The sequence below is a fragment of the Magnolia sinica genome, chromosome 14, assembly GCF_029962835.1.
Source record: "Magnolia sinica isolate HGM2019 chromosome 14, MsV1, whole genome shotgun sequence".
In the NCBI taxonomy this organism is placed as follows: domain Eukaryota; kingdom Viridiplantae; phylum Streptophyta; class Magnoliopsida; order Magnoliales; family Magnoliaceae; genus Magnolia; species Magnolia sinica.
This window is the reverse complement of record NC_080586.1, coordinates 26,582,310-26,599,756: the sequence shown is the minus strand read 5'-3', so window position 1 is coordinate 26,599,756 and position 17,447 is coordinate 26,582,310. Positions and strand designations below refer to the sequence as shown.

General features: G+C 41.1%; 1 pseudogene; it reads left to right on the top strand.

Annotated features, from left to right (window-relative positions):
* Positions 1-9,213: 9,213 nt before the first annotated feature.
* LOC131225825 (beta-cubebene synthase-like) lies at positions 9,214-15,680 on the top strand (annotated as a pseudogene).
* Positions 15,681-17,447: the final 1,767 nt, after the last annotated feature.

Here is a 17,447-nt window from a genome sequence, read left to right as displayed (position 1 = left end):
CTTAGTTGGGCCATACCAAAGGCAATGGTGTAAAATCATGCCTAAAAACTCTAAATTCACCCGTTGGGGCCCACAGTCTTGTAACATCATCATTTTCTACCAATTTATTCATCCTGACATAGTGCATTGGCTGAGTGGGTTTGATGGCACAGACATCATCCTTGGATGAGTGAATTAGATGACACATACACATTATCCTGAAATGCTGCCACGTGTATGCATTTCCAAGCAAGCAACACAACTTTGAACCCAGGTGTCCATTCAAATGAGCCCACAAAACTGATTGGTATAATAGATGTCACACGGACATCACGGTGGCCCCATGAAGCTTGACTACTATGGAAAAGATTGGATGCATGGATCTATCTCATTATTTCTATACCTCCTCATTTTGACCTTGATTTCTCATGCATTTGATTGTATATAGTACAGGAAATCACCCCTCTAACATCAGCTATACCCCTCTAATTAAATACATGGCAGATTATTGCCCCAATTTTTTTAAATGAGGTTTTCATGACAATTTCCCTTGAATAAATGTTTTTTTTTTTAAAAAAGAAGAAAAATCTACACATACCACTCCTTGCACATCTAGAATCATTGTGCTTTGATCAATGCGTCATTTTTTTCTAAAAAAAGTTGAGAGACTATTGCATTCATTTGGAAAAATATACAAAAATTTTCATGTGGGCAACACAAAAGGACGAATGCCTCAACTATCTTGTAGCTCTACTATTTATCTACAAAGGACTAACCAAACTATTATTATTAAGGGTCGAATATTACATATTAGACCCCAGTTAATACTTGCTTTTACGAACATGATACTATTTAATGCCCTATTTTAATCGTGTTTGTGTTGCAAGGTGGATTTACAAGCGTGGACTGAAAAGAATCCTAAAGGCATGGATGTAAGGCTCAAGAAGCATCAAGGCAAGCGACAAACCCTAGGGGACCAAGATCGAAGAAATTACATGCCAGAGATCTGAGAAAATCAGGCCACTCATGTTACACGAGCCTAAAAATTGTCTAGAATGCAAGATCACAGGGTTCCCACCATCCGTTCGGCTCAAAACTTCATATATGGCATGAGGACCACAAATTAACTATACATATCAAATTTCAGCTCTTGGATTCCTGTGGAAGTGGCCCAACAGATAGATCAGCTCATAAACCGTAAATTTTGGGGCCTGCCTGGTATCTGGATATGCTCCAATTTTGGTCTCAACCTCTTAAATCTGATGACAAAATGGATGGATGGAGTGGATTTCTCATAAACATTACAGTGGACACCACATGGGGGCATGAGAGTGCACATGCGGTGCACTCCCCCACCGCACTGAATCCGATACCACGGTCAGCGGTTACTGATCCGATCAAGAACGGGAAACTTTGTTTTCTCACCAGCGCCCGCACGACCAGACGTTGGGACATGTAGTGGGCCCTCAGCGTCCATCAAATGGATGATCAGAACCATCCATTAGTTCCAGAGGTGGGGCTTGACCCTCTCCTAGGTGGCCATTTTGCCCCTTGCACACGTATACATGTGGATCGTCCAAAAACATAGGATGAACGGTGAGTTGGTTTGATACCGTGGACTGCACCAAAACCCAATAAAAACCACTCTTTCCCATCTGATTTTTCTTCAGAAATCTAATGAACGGGTCAGATATCTCAGAAAACATCACTGTAGGTCCCACCAATCATCACATCGTCTTTTCTTTCGCAGGTCGAGCATCCGATCAATCCGGACGTCCCGGACTATTTGGCGAGCATGATCATGGTTGGATCAGTGATCCATATCATCCATAAGTCATAGAAGGGAATCTCGACTGTGCCTATGCTATCAAATCTCGTGGAATGGACGATCTTGCGTCCCGGATTCAATTCAAACGCAAGATGCTGTTACTTTCTTTGCTGCGTAAGACAGGGAGTGTGGTTTGATTTCTGATAAAGGATGTGCGTAAGGAGGTCAGTTCTTCCACTCTAACCGACCTACCAACCTTATAAAAGGAGAAGAAAGGGAGAGAAAAAAAGGGAGATCAGCTGTGGAGGCGTGGAGGATAAGGAGACATGAACGAGAGAGAGACCGAGGCCGTGGACGTGGAGACTGTTTCTGTTTTTTTTTTTCCTTTTCTTTTCTTCTTCATTGATTTCTTTTCTTTCCTTTAGATTTTAGTTAATCATGGCTAGCTAAACCTCTTAGCTAGGGCTAAGAGGTGAAGCTTGTGGCGTGATGGGTAGTGTTCTACGGGCTTGATTCATGTTATGAACTGATTTTGATTATAGTTTGATTAATAGAACTTTCAGTTTTTAATAGTTTGTTGTGATTGAAATTATAATAGATCGGTTCTTCTACGGGCTTGATTCATGTTATGAATTGATTTTGATTATAGTTTGATTAATAGGAATGCTTTCAGTTTTTAATGGTTTGTTGTGACTGAAATTACAATAGATCTGTGATGGCTTTGAGTATTTCCTTTTTATTATTTTGATTGTGAAGTTAGGAAACCTTGTTGTTCACCATTGCCCCTTGGACATGGTTGGATAATGGAATCCTTCCTAACATTCAAACATCTTTCTGATTGGTTGTGGATTGGTTTAATTTTGTTGTTTACTTTGTCTCATGGGTACGGTTTTGTGATGGAATCAATTCTAATTCTCATACCTCTCATCTCTTGAAAGCTAGATCAAAGGAAGTTCAGATTGGTTTTTAATGAAATATCCTCCGACTGGATGAAGATGGGACTCTAAGTTTAGTTGTGTTCTTGAATCAAGCATAGATCTCCCTGACCTCTGCAAGTGGATCCTTGGCACCATAGTTTCCTACCTTTGAATTTTACAAGTTTTAGTTAAATAAATTCACAATTATTCCCTTCCTTTTACTTGATTTAGATTTCATCTTATTCTAGTTCTAGTTCTGGTTACTTTCAGAATACGTACAAGGTTCAGTCCCTGTGGATTTGATCTCGGTCTTTCCGAGATTATTACTACATCACAACCTTATACTTGGGGTGTGAACAACTACCTCTATCCTCAGCCCAACCTGATTGCACCTAACCCCTCCCTATCGAGGAAAAAGGAGCCTCGAGCATGAGAGGGGAGGTCCGTTGCTATGTGGTAAAACGTCCTACCTTGGACCTCACTCCCAACTTTGGTTAGATCGTCGGCCACACCATTGGCCTCTCTCGACGTGAAGGAGAACCTCAAAGTGGCCCTCTACTTTAGATGGGAGATAGTGACCTATGTGTACCAGAGAGCCCATCCCGGGTTGCCATCTTTACTGAGTAGGTCCACCAGGCTCTTAGAATCGCTCTTCATGACTATGAGTGAATGGCCTTTAGCAATAGCCAGAGCTAGGCCATCTGCCAAAGCCTTAGCTTCCTTCCTGAAGTTGGTTCCCATGTCATAGCCCGATGCGAACGCAAAGAGGAATTCCCTTTTACTCCCCCTGTATATCCCTCCTCTACCAGATTGTCTTGAGTTGCCCCTAGCTGAATTGTCAACATTTACTTTAACCCAGCCATCAGCGGGGCTGGACCATGCCACAATCGAAGGATCGTTGTTGTGGATGGGTGCATATACCTGATGCCCAGTGCCTATAGGGACTATTAAGGGGAGGGGTTTACCCACTTGGGGCCAAGAAGAGAAGGGCTAATCCACTGCATACATTGAACTACCTTGCTGATTGTACGTTGCCCCATTAACCAGGTTGTCATCGAACCTGGAATTGCTCCTGGCCAGCCATAATTCCCAGAAGATTAGGCAAGGCAGGAGGCCTTGCAACGAGAGGAAAGCATTGGAAGCTCTGGCCATGCTCCACCAATGGTTTGCCCGAGTTGACATGGCTTGGGATGACAGAATAGGCAGGTTGAACTAAATCTCAAAGAAAAACCAAACCTGCGTGGCGAGGTGACCAGTCGACGGCAGGCAGGTGATTGGATTTAGGGGGGCAGCATTCGCACCTAGATGCCATGCTAAACCCTTTCTTCATGACTCACTCGTCCACCGCGACCACTTTCTAGAGAACCCTCCAAACAAATAACGAAATCTTGGGGGCTAATTTAGAATGCCAAACCCATCTGGCCCACATCCTGACTTTAAACTTACCAGATGGGGATGCCGTCCACACACATTTGTCAGCTCCTTCTGAAGTACAAAATCCTTCATTGAAGATATGATCCCACATTTGTTAAGGTAGAAGATTTTGGAGGGGATTATGGGCCATTAGCCCATCCGGACCCAAGATACACTTCACAGACAGCCCACGAGTGTCTGGAGGAATTACCCCTAGAGCCAATTCCTGTAGCGGACCCAAACCAGTCCAATCTTGCATATAGAGATTGGAGTCCCCCTAGCCAATTAGCCACCTCGAATGGCTATCTACCAAAGGTAAGAGGGCCCTGATCTTTTTCCATAATGGGGAAGGAGGGGGAGACGAGGGAGGGGGACTGGTTGGAGGGTTGTTGAGGTGAGCTGCATACTTTTTTCTGATGAGGGAACCCCATAAACTGTCTGGGCCACCGGTTCTTGCCAACCATGCAAGCTTCATGTTGAAGCTCATCATTACTTCCTTAAGCCTCTTACATCCAAGACCCCCTTCGATTTTAGGCACTGACAACCGTTTCCAGCTTCGCCAATGGAGCTTTTTGCGGCCCTCCTCCCATCCCCATAAGAAATCAGAAAATCCTTCTCGAGAAAGACTAACACCGCTACAGGAACATCGATCACTGCTAACGTGTGTATCGAGATACTTGATAGGACATGGTTGAGAAGCGTAAGTCTGCCCGCTTTAGTTAACAGCTTTGTAGAGCAGCCCTGGAGGCGCTGCTAGATTTTTCACAAAAGTGACTGGAAAAGAGCTAACTTGGAGCGGCCAGAGAAGAGCGGCACGCCCAAGTAAATCAGCAAGCTTTGTGAGGTGTGGATCCCGATTAGCCTCTCCATTCTCCTAATCCTATTGCTTGGCAGGTTTGTAGGGACAATCAACTTGCTCTTTGGCTCGTTGAACCTTTAACCTGATATCCTCTCGAAATCTTTCATGAAATCATTGACTATTTTGAGGGAGCTACTGGACCCGTTCAGAAACAAAATCGTGTCATCGGCAAACAATAAGTGGGAGATTAGAGGGCATCCTCGCCTCAATTAGAAGGGCTTGCAGTAGCCTCTCTCTATCAATCTTCAAAAACTCTGACTGAATGCTTTAGCTAGAAGAATGAACAAGCTTAGCGATAACGAGTCCCCTTGCAGTAGGCCCCGAGATGATTTGAAGAAACTGCAGCTTTCCCCATTGATTAAAACCGAGAACCAACAGTTGCTCCGACATTTCTTGACTAGATGGATCCAATTCCAACTAAAACTGAATCTGCTCAATAATGCCACAAGGAAGCTCCACTCTACTCTATCATAAGTTTTCTTCAAGTCCAGCTTTAGCAGAACATTGGCTCCCCTTACCTTCCTACCCATATCCCAAAACACTTCCTGGGCGAGAGTGATTCTTTCAAATATGGAACGTCCCCTGACGAAAGCTCCCTGTTTAGGAGAGATCAACTTGGGAAGCATTGAATTCAACCTGTAAGCAATGACTTATAATAAAAATAAAAAAAAACCTGTTAGCAATGACTTTAGAGAATATTTTGTATACACAGTTACACAGGTTGATGGGGTGAAAGTCTGAAAACTTATATGAGTTACTTGATTTTGGAATGAGGTAGATGAGTGATGTTGTGAAAGCTCTTGGCATGCTACCTCCTTTGAAAAGAGACACCACTGCTTAGTGAAGGTCTTGCCCCATAATCTCCCAACATGTCGAGAAGAAAGTGCTTGAGAAGCTGTCGGGGCCTGGAGCACCATCACTAGGAATGGACTGGACAACTTCCTATACCTCTTCCATGGAAGGCTCGATCAAAAGGGCTATGTTGTCTTCAGCCAGAACTGCCTGTGGGATAGCATCTAAGATATCACCGACTAGTTCAAGTGGATCCGCCATTAATAGGTTGGTAAAAAAATTGACTGCCTCTTGTTTGATTCTCATCTGGTCGGTTGTCCTATCTTCTTGACCCAGGTTTATCTTTGCAACAAAAGCTCTCCTTGCTCGAACCGAAGCCGTCTGGTGAAAGAATTTGGTGTTGCGAGCGCCCTCCTTAAGCCACTTGTTCCTTGATTTCTGTTTTCAATAGACTTCTTCTAGGAACTCAATGTGGTTGAGACAGTCCTTGGCTTCCTTCTCCTTGTTCCTGACTTGAAAGGCTCCATCGAGTTGGACTTCCATCTCAGCTAAGTGAAGGTCTTCCTCTACTTTCTTGATTTGTTGGAAAATGTTACCAAAGACGTCCCTATTCCACCCCTTAAGTGCGGCCTCTAAGCTCTTCAGCTTGTCTTGAAGGACAAACATCGGCTGACCTGCAATGCTGGAAACCCATGATGTCTTGATCAGGTCGATGAAAGAGTCATGGAAGACCCACATCCTCTGAAATCTAAAGGGCTTTGGGCCTCCCTGAATGTCAGCTAGGAATTGAAGTAGAAGAGGAGCGTGGTCTGAATTGGTCTTAGCCAGGTGTTGGACCCGAAAACTGGGAAAACAGAGTAGCCATTCAGAGTTACATAATACCTTGTCAAGCCTCTCCGACAAACGAGCCCTCCCCGGATGGTTATTGCTCCATGTATACTTGCTTCTTGAACATCCTGTGTCTATCAGTCTCACTTGGCAGATTGCTGCCGCAAATTCTGATGAAGATCCTGGAACAGTCGGCCAGCCCCAAAGCCTCTCTGTAGGGTCAGTTGTGGCTGTGATCTATCTCAGCTCTTGCCAGAGCTGCCTACGCAACACCTTAGAGCATTTGGCGTAAATAATAGATAATAGAATTCACTCTACTGTCCCCTAGAGGCCAACCTGAACTGAGATGATTTGGTTGGCAGCCAACACTCTTTCCACTATCAAGGGCACATTAAAAAAGATCCAAAAATTTCCTCCCTTCTCTACATTAGAGATAGAGGCATGAAACCAAAGCCGCAGGCCTGTACTGATTCTCTTACTTTCCCTAGCATCGGTTCAAGGAGGGCCATGATACCTAGTTTTTACTCGGCAATATGCCTTCTAGCTGACCTGATAGTCCCTACATTACCCACACCTCGAACATTCCAGACAAGGATATTATCCATCAGTTACACACCCTGAATTAATGGCCCTTTGCTTCTATTTTCTCTGTCTATCACTCCTTCTAGGGATAGGGATTTGGGAGAGTGGCCAAGCTGGTTCCGCTCTTTGGGTTAATGTAACATATTGTGGTTGAGCCTTTTGCAGCTTTGGAACCCCACCGGATGGCTGGCAGTTGATTTGCTCCCCGATGCCCCAGTGGAAGTTCAAACTGCTAGGTAGTTGATCCCCCTGCACTTGGGTTGAAAGAGCCACCAAGTTAGAGTTGTCAACTACTTGGATCCGTCCCCATAGACACTTCCTAACTCTGTTGCCCTGCTTTGGGACTGAGGAGCTGCCAATGTTGTAAGCTGATCCTCCATTTTATTATGACAGTTGGGTAGCTACAATGGGAACTACTTCTTCAACTTCAACTAATAACTACCTCCGGACTTTGCATCCCAGCTTTATTCCTCCTAGTAGACCACTGTTATCCGACACCACTCCTTCTGTGTTGACAATTGCCGACTTCGATCCCAGGCGATCTTGCGTGAAGTAAGGGGATAAATCGATCGCCAGGTGAGGCTGGAGGTTTAACATCAATCCACCTTGACCTTGAGAAATCCCAAACAATTGTGGAGGAGAACTGAAGTTATCCCTACAACCAAATGGGTCATGCAATGGTCCTGAGAGGGGGGGGGGGTCTGGAGTTCATTGTTCAGAGGGCTATTCCCTGCCGATTTCGATTTGCCTTCCTTCCCACTCAACAACAGTCAATTTGGGGGTGCTAACCGAGCTGTGGGTTGTCCCTCTTGAACTAACATGACCTGATGATTTGAAGGAATAATACTCTTAATAATAGGGCTCTCCTCATGAGAAGTGAACAATACTATTAGGGTGGGGTGGACTACGGGATGTGAAGATTCTATCCAGAGCAACGGAGAATCACTATTGCTTGAAGTATGGCTGTGATGTAGATGTGGGCCTAGAGGTGGCACCAATGTGATGGGGTCTGGAACAGGGTTGTCCACGTACATATCCTCTTCAATAGAAGCTAAGAACCCCCTTGGCATCTCCATGATTATAGACGGGACCCGGATAGGGGGAGGTTGAAGGTGGATGGTGTTGATTTCCCTTCGTGGTTGTCCCACCTGGGTTACCTTGTAACTTAAATCTGGGGTGCTATGTTGAGGGACCTTATCACTAGCAGTAGGGGAACAGGGCTGTGGGGATTTATCATAGGTGTGTGAAGAATGGAGGGTGTGTGAAGAGAGAGAGAGAGAGAGAGAGAGAGAGAGACTGGGATCATAAACATAGGGTTTTTTTTTCTATTTATGGTGAACTTTTGCCAGTGCCCAGTTTTACCTAGCGTGGGCAAAGGATCCCCTAAAAGTGTCGGGTATACCCTTTTTCGTTGTAGTGCTTGTAACTTTAGTCTAATAATGTCACAATTGACTGAGTTTTTTGTCTACTAATACATGGCATCCATTCATGCTACGTGACATGCATTCATGCTTTCTTAGTATATGAAATGCATGGAAAATTATTAAGTGCATGGAATGTATGAGTCAACCAAATGTATTGAGTATTACGTGTGTGTACACATGTGAATATGTGCATGCATGATCAAGTGTACTATGTGTAATGCACATAGATAATTTAATTTGGGCTGCTATAATGTTGCCCATCATCTTGCCGCCACATGGGCACAAGCATTTTGTTGAACTACATAAAATTTTGTGTCTCCCATCTCTTGTTTTCCCTTGCTTTTAAGTCTTGGTTTGCCTTTTTTCTTTATGATATTGCTTTGCCACATTGATCGTGTACAAGTTTTTCTTCCCACATCATTACCGCCATTTAAAAATTAATCCCAACCGTGTTCTAGATTGCTACATGAGAAAGTACATGACTGCAAGTTGCACTGCATCACATGAAATCACACATGACGTGCATGGGTTGAGTTGGGTCACTAATCCCATTCAATGGTACTCTTTTGATGCCAACATGTAACTTGTCTACCCTCATGTGCCTATAAATACACAACCGTCTTAGCTTTTAAAGGCACCACTTGATTTCAAACACACAACTTGCCACCTTCTCTGTCTTTTTCTCGTAAAATCATGGCTCTTATTCTTGGTAGTGGTCACTCAGATGGTCCCACCACTCAACGGGAGAGAAGGAAAGAAAAAATTGGTCGTGCTTGTGTAAATTATCACCCTAGTATCTGGGGTGATCGCTTCATTGCAGCCTCTCAAGATGACAAGGTGAGAGAGTTATTTCCATGTGTTCAATAAGTAAATCAGTCAGTGCCAATATATACATATATCCACCTATAGTTGAGGGTGTGTATGTTATGTTCCCAGTTGAACTGGTTTGATGAATTTTAAGGCCTTGCATGTAGGCTTCAAAGATATGGAATCTAGTAGAGCCTAAAGTGATTGCATGGGTGCATACATATTAAGTGTCATCATTTACACATACACACGCATATACATACATTTGTTTTAAGTAAAAAATTTTCTTTGTTTTAAGTAATTTAAAATTGTTGTAATTAATCATTTCTCCAAAATCTATAAAAATCTTGAAACCAATGTGATATTTCTTGCTATGATTGTCTGACTATTTGTGGCATTAACATAGGAGCTTGATCCATGCACTAAGCAACATGCTGAAAAACTGAAGGAAGAAGTGAAGAAAATGATTTGTGATATCAATAATTCATATCAAAAAATGACTTTGATTGATGCAATTCAACGCCTTGGTGTCGCCTACCACTTTGAAATGGACATAGAAAAAGAATTACATCAGATGTATGATGAAAAAATCGATAATAATGATAATGGTGATAATCTCCATGCTACTGCTCTCCGATTTCGACTACTAAGGCAACAAGGGTATAATGTGTCATCTGGTAAGTATCCTTCAAATAAATGATGCATGCATCTGTGTGCATGTATGTAACATGCATGCATTTGTTGGCACATATGCGCGCCCACAAACACACGCAGATAGAAAACAGATGTATGCATTTACATGCCCACACATGGCCACAACAGGTGCTTCATTTTAGTATCATTGCTCAAAGTCAAATAAAATCATTTGTCAAGTCCTGAAAATTTTGGATTGTGAAACAGATGTGTTTAGAAAGTTTAAAGACAATGAGGGTAAGTTCAAGGCAACATTTAGTAGTGACATTTGGGGTTTATTAAGTTTATATGAAGCAGCATACCTTGGTATACATGGGGATGATATACTAGATGAAGCCATTATCTTCACCACCAAGCACCTCAAGTTGGCATTGCCGCATCTTACCTCTCCCCTAAGAAAGCTAGTAGAACTCGCATTAGAAGTGCCACTTTGCAAGCGCATTGAGAGGCTACAGTCAAGATACTACATCTCAATCTATGAGGAAGACAAGGAACGAAGTGATGTACTATTGGAGTTTGCAAAGTTAGATTACAATTTATTACAGTCCTTGCACAGGAGGGAGCTAAGAGAAATCTCAATGTAAGTTTTATACTATGCATGTGAGTTTTCTCCCAGGAAATTATCTAAACATCCAAATGGTTCAATATTCACTTGTGCCATTGCTAGCAACCCATCTTGCAATAATCACAAAGGAATGATGATCTTATCCATTTGATCAATAGCATGTAATATGGACAATCGGATTAAATATAGAAACAAAATAGGTTCGGTCACCATCTTATGATATAAAATGGGCCTCAACATAAATTCTTTATGATTTCAAAGGACCGTGGTATGGTTCAATATTGCTAACGATCCCATCCATATGGTTTGGAAAAAATATGGATGTCTGCAATACAATGGCCCAAATTCAAAGGGTTATGATCATTCATTCCACATGATTTTTGCAACATGGCTTGCCCTAATGTTAAGTATGGATGGGCACTTTGGGTCAGTAATTAGCCATCCAATATATCAATTCAAAGCTTTAATGACATTAGTAACATTTCTCTAGACACATAAGGGAAGTAAACCCTATGAGGTTCACCATCATTTATGTATTTTATCCACTCTGTCCATCCATTTTACTAGATAATTTTAAGGCTTGAGCCCTAAAATGAAGCATATCCAAAACTCAAATGGACCAAATCACATAAAATAGTGTGAATTGAATGTTTACCATTGAAAAATTATTGGGGGTACTACCAAAAAAACAGGGCAACGCCGACGGGTAAAAACCGTCGGAATTGACCTTCCCTGATGGCTAAAAGCCATTGGACGGTCCGTCGGGAAAGGGGGCGTGAGCATTGCTCGCCGATGGATTTAAACCATGTCTGTATTAGATAAAGCTGATGTTTGTGTTTTCCCTTCATCCATGTCTGTATGATCTTATGAACGGGTTAGATGACAAATAAACATCACTGTGATGCTTAGCAAGGTTTCAATGGTGGAAATCATTATTCCCACTGTTTCATGTGATATGATCCACTTGAGCTCTGGATATGCTTCAATTTTGGCCTCAACCCCTTAAATGAGCTAGAAAAATGGACGGAGGGCGTGGATAAACCACATACATTCACGTTAGCACAACTGAGTTTACTCAGTAGGATAAGAGCCTACCAAGTAACTCAGTAGGCAATCTGATTTCACACACAAAATGTTGATTTCATCAATGATTAGGGAACCTTCATATTGCACAAGAAATTAGTTTGTGCATACCAATGATAAGGCTACTCAAGCCATTGATATGAAGGCTCCCATCTTGCATACACCACGCCCTTTTCTTCCATTTAATGTGATTGTTGTTATTGTGTGCCTTCTTACTCATGTTTGCATGCCAACTTTCAAAAGATTAAGGGTTGTTTATTTGAAAGCAATAAATACCAGGGCTTATAATCCTTGGCCCACATGTGCATCATTAGAAAAGTTACCTTTTAACATGGGTTCGATTGTTTATGTGTCTTTCATAGCTGGTGGAAGGAAAAGGACTTTGCTGGAAAGCTTCCATTCGCTAGAGATAGAGTGGTGGAGTGCTACTTTTGTATATTAGGAGTGTACTTCCAGCCACATTATTCACGAGCTAGAAGGATGATGAAAAAAAAGATAGCCTTAACATCAGTTATGGATGACATTTACGACATATAAGGTACATTGGAGGAGCTTGAACTATATACCACTACACTTGAAAGGTTTTATACATTCACCTTACATGTGGGTTATCCTTGCACCGATCCAAATCATCCAAAAATGTGGAGATTGTGGTCCAAAAATTGATGGCTAACTCAAAATTAGTCATTCATGGTTCAAAATTGGATAAGGAGATCATCTGATCAATGAGATTTGTGGGATGCAGCGTCTAAAATGATGCCCACAAATTTGTATGTGGATCGATCATGGGTATGCCATGTGTATAGTAGCTGATGGTTTCATATGGACAATGTACATTGATCATTTGTAGTTGAAAAAGTGCAATTGGGTACTTCAATTTTTCAAGTGGGATCATGGGAATATCGATCAGCTACCAGACTACATGAAAGTACATTTTGTGGCACTCTTAGATGTGGTCGATGCATTTGAGGATGAACTAAATCGGAAGGGAAAATCATACCATGTGCACTACTTAAAGGAAGAGGTAGGTTGCAGTTCCATTGAAATTAAAACTGCAGTAGCCTAGCTAGGGCACATGCCTACCACTGACTGAGCCTGAAGTAGGCTGCGTCCTACCCTTACCAATCTCTGGTCGGGAGCCAGCAAATTTGTGTGGGGGACCATCGTGATGTATCTGTTTGTCCACGCCCTCCTTTTCTTTTCTCATGTCATTTTAAGGTACAAAAATCAGGTAGATCCAATGCTCAAGTGGACCACACCGAATAGTAAGCTTTGTTTGCATTCAATGCATAAAACATTAATTGCAAGTCATCTTAGGTTGCACTAATTTAATGCAAGAGTCATCTATGGTGTAGTTCACTTAAGCATTGGATTTGCCCCAGTTTTGGGTTAATACCTTAACCTGAAAAAAGGGATGGACAGTGTGGATAAACAGATACATCATGGTGGGCCCCCACAGCTCTGCCCGCTTCCCGCTAGAGACCACCGGTTAGGGCACAATCCCCTTTGACTGAGCCCATGTGGTTAGAACTTAAATGAGATTCACCCGGTACATCAGGTCTTATGCCTCATAGGAAACAGTTGGGATAACCCACCATTAGTTTTGTGTAGGGACCATCCTGATGTTTATATGCCACCCCATCCAATCATATCATGTGCCTAATCCACAAGAAAGGATGGCCAAAAAAGTCCCAATATTCCAAGACAAATATGGCCAATATATAATGAGAATTTTTGTACATTTTAAATTCCTAGCCCACCCAAGTGCTGAATCCACAGTCTGGGATGAAAGCAAAAAAGGGGATGGAGTGTTATACCGGGTGGATTTCATGCAGCATCAAATCATTTGTGGACCTTAGATATAGTTACCACTTAGCATGTAGGTACCTATGCAAGGTTGCCAACAAATTTCCTTAAACCATCAATGTGCATTTTGCATGGTTCAATCGGTAAAGATAGCCTAGCAGTACATATAATTGTTAATATTATTTATTTCTTTCTTTTATTTTCTTTGTTTATCTTTTTATTTTTTCTCTTTTTTGTTTTCTAGTTTAAAAATCTGAACAAAGCCTACTTAGACGAAGCAAGATGGGCTAGTTCAGGATACGTGCCAACCCTTGAGGAGTACATGCGTGTTGCTTTAATGAGTTCTGGTTATCCTATGCTTTCTGTGGCATCTCTCATTGGCATGGGTGAAGTCGTAACAAAGGAGGTCCTTGAGTGGGCCATCCATGTACCACCAATGATTAGGACTTGTTCTACAGTTGCCCGACTGATGGATGACATCCCATCAAACAAGGTATGATATATCCAATGAAAAAAGATATTGTCCTTAACCCTTGTGTTGACCAAACACATTAGCTAGCCATTTTTTTGGGACAAAATTTTTATACATGTGGCATATATGTAACTCGAGTTAAACCGTCCAACTCTTTGGCCCAACTTTATATGAGTCATGATCCATAAATTACAATGAACTGACGATCCTAAGTGGCCTATTGATGGACATGTAATGAATAATTAAGATGGAAAATAGCAAACAGACCCACTGTAGCAAATAAATGTCCACTAATCATAGGTCAGGATCATCTAATCAATCTTTTTTTTTCTTTTTTTTTCTTTTTTACTTTTACAAACTGGGTCCCATAGTTTAGATGATTTGATTAGAGTTACATTTATGTCGTAATAGCTAGTGCCTGAAGCATTCTGCCCTGTTATCAAATAAGTCTCCTGTTCAAATGATTTTGAGAAAAAATTTAATTTGTTAAAATGATTTTGTTAAATTTTAAAATTCTTAATTTCAATTTTTTCATATTTCATTTTATAATTATTACTTTTCATTTGTGAAAATTTTTTAGAGACTATTTCCTTGATTATATGAGAAACACTGAAAAATGATTCAAACTATCTATATATAGCATAAAAGGCTTTTCTTCAGTTGATGACCACCCATCGCATAGGCCCTTCCTTGGAGATTGATTGTCTTTTTAAGATTAATTTAATCAGCCAATACCGATATCCAAGCATTAGCAAAGAATATGGATAGTCCAAATTGATCATATGCTGTGTAACTTTATAATATAAATAAAATTAAAAGTCTCAGAAAAACAAAAATCTATTTTGAAAGGAATTTATTTTACAAATACAAAAATAAATCTCTATTATTTAATGAATTTAGATGAAAACATATAATTGAAAAATATATATTACCCAAAACAAGAAGAAAATAGAGATGAGTGATATTTTTTTCCATCTAATAATGTGTGAAGCTTGAACAAGAGAGACAGCATGTTGCATCAGCAGTAGAGTGCTACAATAAAGAGCATGCAATCTCGTATGAAGAGACTATTCAAAAGCTCCAAGAAATGGCTGCACAAGGATGGAAAGACATCAACAAGGAATGCCTTAAACCCACTCCAGTTCCTATGGCTGCGATTATCCGGGTCCTGAATCTTACACGTGTGCTCGAAGTCGTATACCAGCATGGAGACCTATACACCAATTCCAATGTTGAGACCAAAGAACGGATTGCAAAGGTTCTTGTGGAACCCCTCCCGCTTTGAGATGATGGGGCATGCTCTATCTTATTATACATCGACCGTTAATCTTGTGATGTGTCGGCGGCAAGAACCTACCTGATATTAGCTTTATTGAATAAAGAAATGGCGCAATTATATCTCCGCTATTAAACATTTCATCCTGCATACATGAAAATTAGGCCATGTGGATGACAGGTTAGAAATTGGACATATGCCATGTTATTAGAGTTGTAAGTACATAAATCGTTATACATATGAAGCTTCCATCCTTGGCACCGATTCTACCTTTACCTAACAAAAAAAGAAAAAGGAAAGAAAATGTATGGCTTGTTAGGATTGCTGAAGACTAAAAATGAAGAAATGATATTTTGTTGGGAAACACCATTTCTAAAATGTTGTGGGAAAGTGTTAACAGCGAAAAAGTCCTTAAATCATATTCAATTTTGCAGCAAACAACGGAATGTCAAATGGAATCAGTGTGAGTTAAGAACGGAATCTTAGATGTTATTAAAATTACCTTTTAAAGAGTTTGGAATCTCTCCATTCTAAATTCAGATAAACTAGATGTAGGCCAAATCCTGAAATCGCGCAATTCTGCAAATTACCTAGGTACCTCGTTGTATATTGGAGGGAAATGAACCCCAATATCCAAGCTACAGGTTTGGGATATTATTGAAGGTCATTTAAACGCCTTCTAAAATAGCCTAAGATCAACTCAATCCAAGTTGGAACAAAGAAATTATTACTTCCTCATCACAAGCCACCAAACCTAGTGGCTTCAGCTAAGGAGATTTACACCTTGTGATTACTTTGTGACTTTTTTTTTTGTTGGCCATATGGAGTCCAATAGACTTCATTTTAGGATGGTTTGACCGTCCTTCAAGTTATTTTTCCAATGGCTCTAGAACCAGGCTAATTAAAATTCTAACAAAGGAGATATGACAAATCTACCAAAATTGTGCATTTCTACCAGGCGCTGGCTCCGAGTTGACTCAGCTCCAATTCGTGCCGCCACCATTAGTGCAGTACAATTGTCACTTGGCACCGCATGAGCCAATAGCAGGCCAACCCATGATGCAGATTTTCCACCAGATTTGCCTTTAAATACCCCTGTAATGTCATTGTTAAGGACTTTTGAGTTAGCTTTACCCAAAAAGGTAAAATTCGAAGCAAATATGGAGGAATCTGAGTAAGCAACCTTGACGCCAGTACCCTGCTGATACACTTGTGAAGCAGCTCTAAAAGAAGTGCCGGTCAGGGCACTAGCATCCCTATCAGCGCTTAGGTTGGGTGTCGTCCACCTAGCCAATGCCCTTCCAAGGGTGCCGACGCCCACCCTTGTTATCCCTCGTGTACATGGTTTACACATTGAATTCGAAATCTGGGTCTAGTTCTCACACTGTATTTTTTCTGCGCATCATTGGACATTGTGTCTGGGTTCTAGTGCTCGATGAGGCATATGCATGTCTCCCATATAGGGGAGATGCTATCGAAATTTCTTAATGCTAGCTCTCGATGAGCCATGCATGCCCTCATTGTAATTTGTAAGGGGAGATGCTGCCAAAATTTTCATTTTGAACCATCATGAAAATTATGGGACACAACTGTAATGTAAAATGCCTCATGTAATCACAACAAGACAATGCCTATGTATTAATAAGGCCGAGCCGAACCCTAACCGTGGTGGGAAAAACCATCTATATGGTCATTCATGCGTTGGCACACTGGAAATCTTAGCTGGCACACTGTATTCATTATTAGGCATGTCAAGTGTTGGTTGTAGCCTCACTTGGGTACTGAGGACAATCACGAGACCTCTTGTAACACCTTAAACTTTTTAATACTCGAGTATTGAAAGTTCTCAAGTGTTACCATGAAATTTAATTTAGTATATACATGTGTATGTTACAAATTTTTCATATCCTAACCTTACATCTATTCTCTAACCTGAATATGAATAATGCTTATCCATAAATCAAGTCATCTAATCATTAATTTTTAAGACATGATCATCATATATCCAAGTATTCTCACTTGTCCATCATAACCAACCGTTAAGTCAACTATTCACGTGTAGGTAAAGATATTTGACCATCCACTTTGAATTTGGACCACCCGATCATAGTAAATTAACTATCTGATCTCTACATTTGTTCGTACATGTATTGAATCGATATGTTAATTCGTTCATCTTGTTC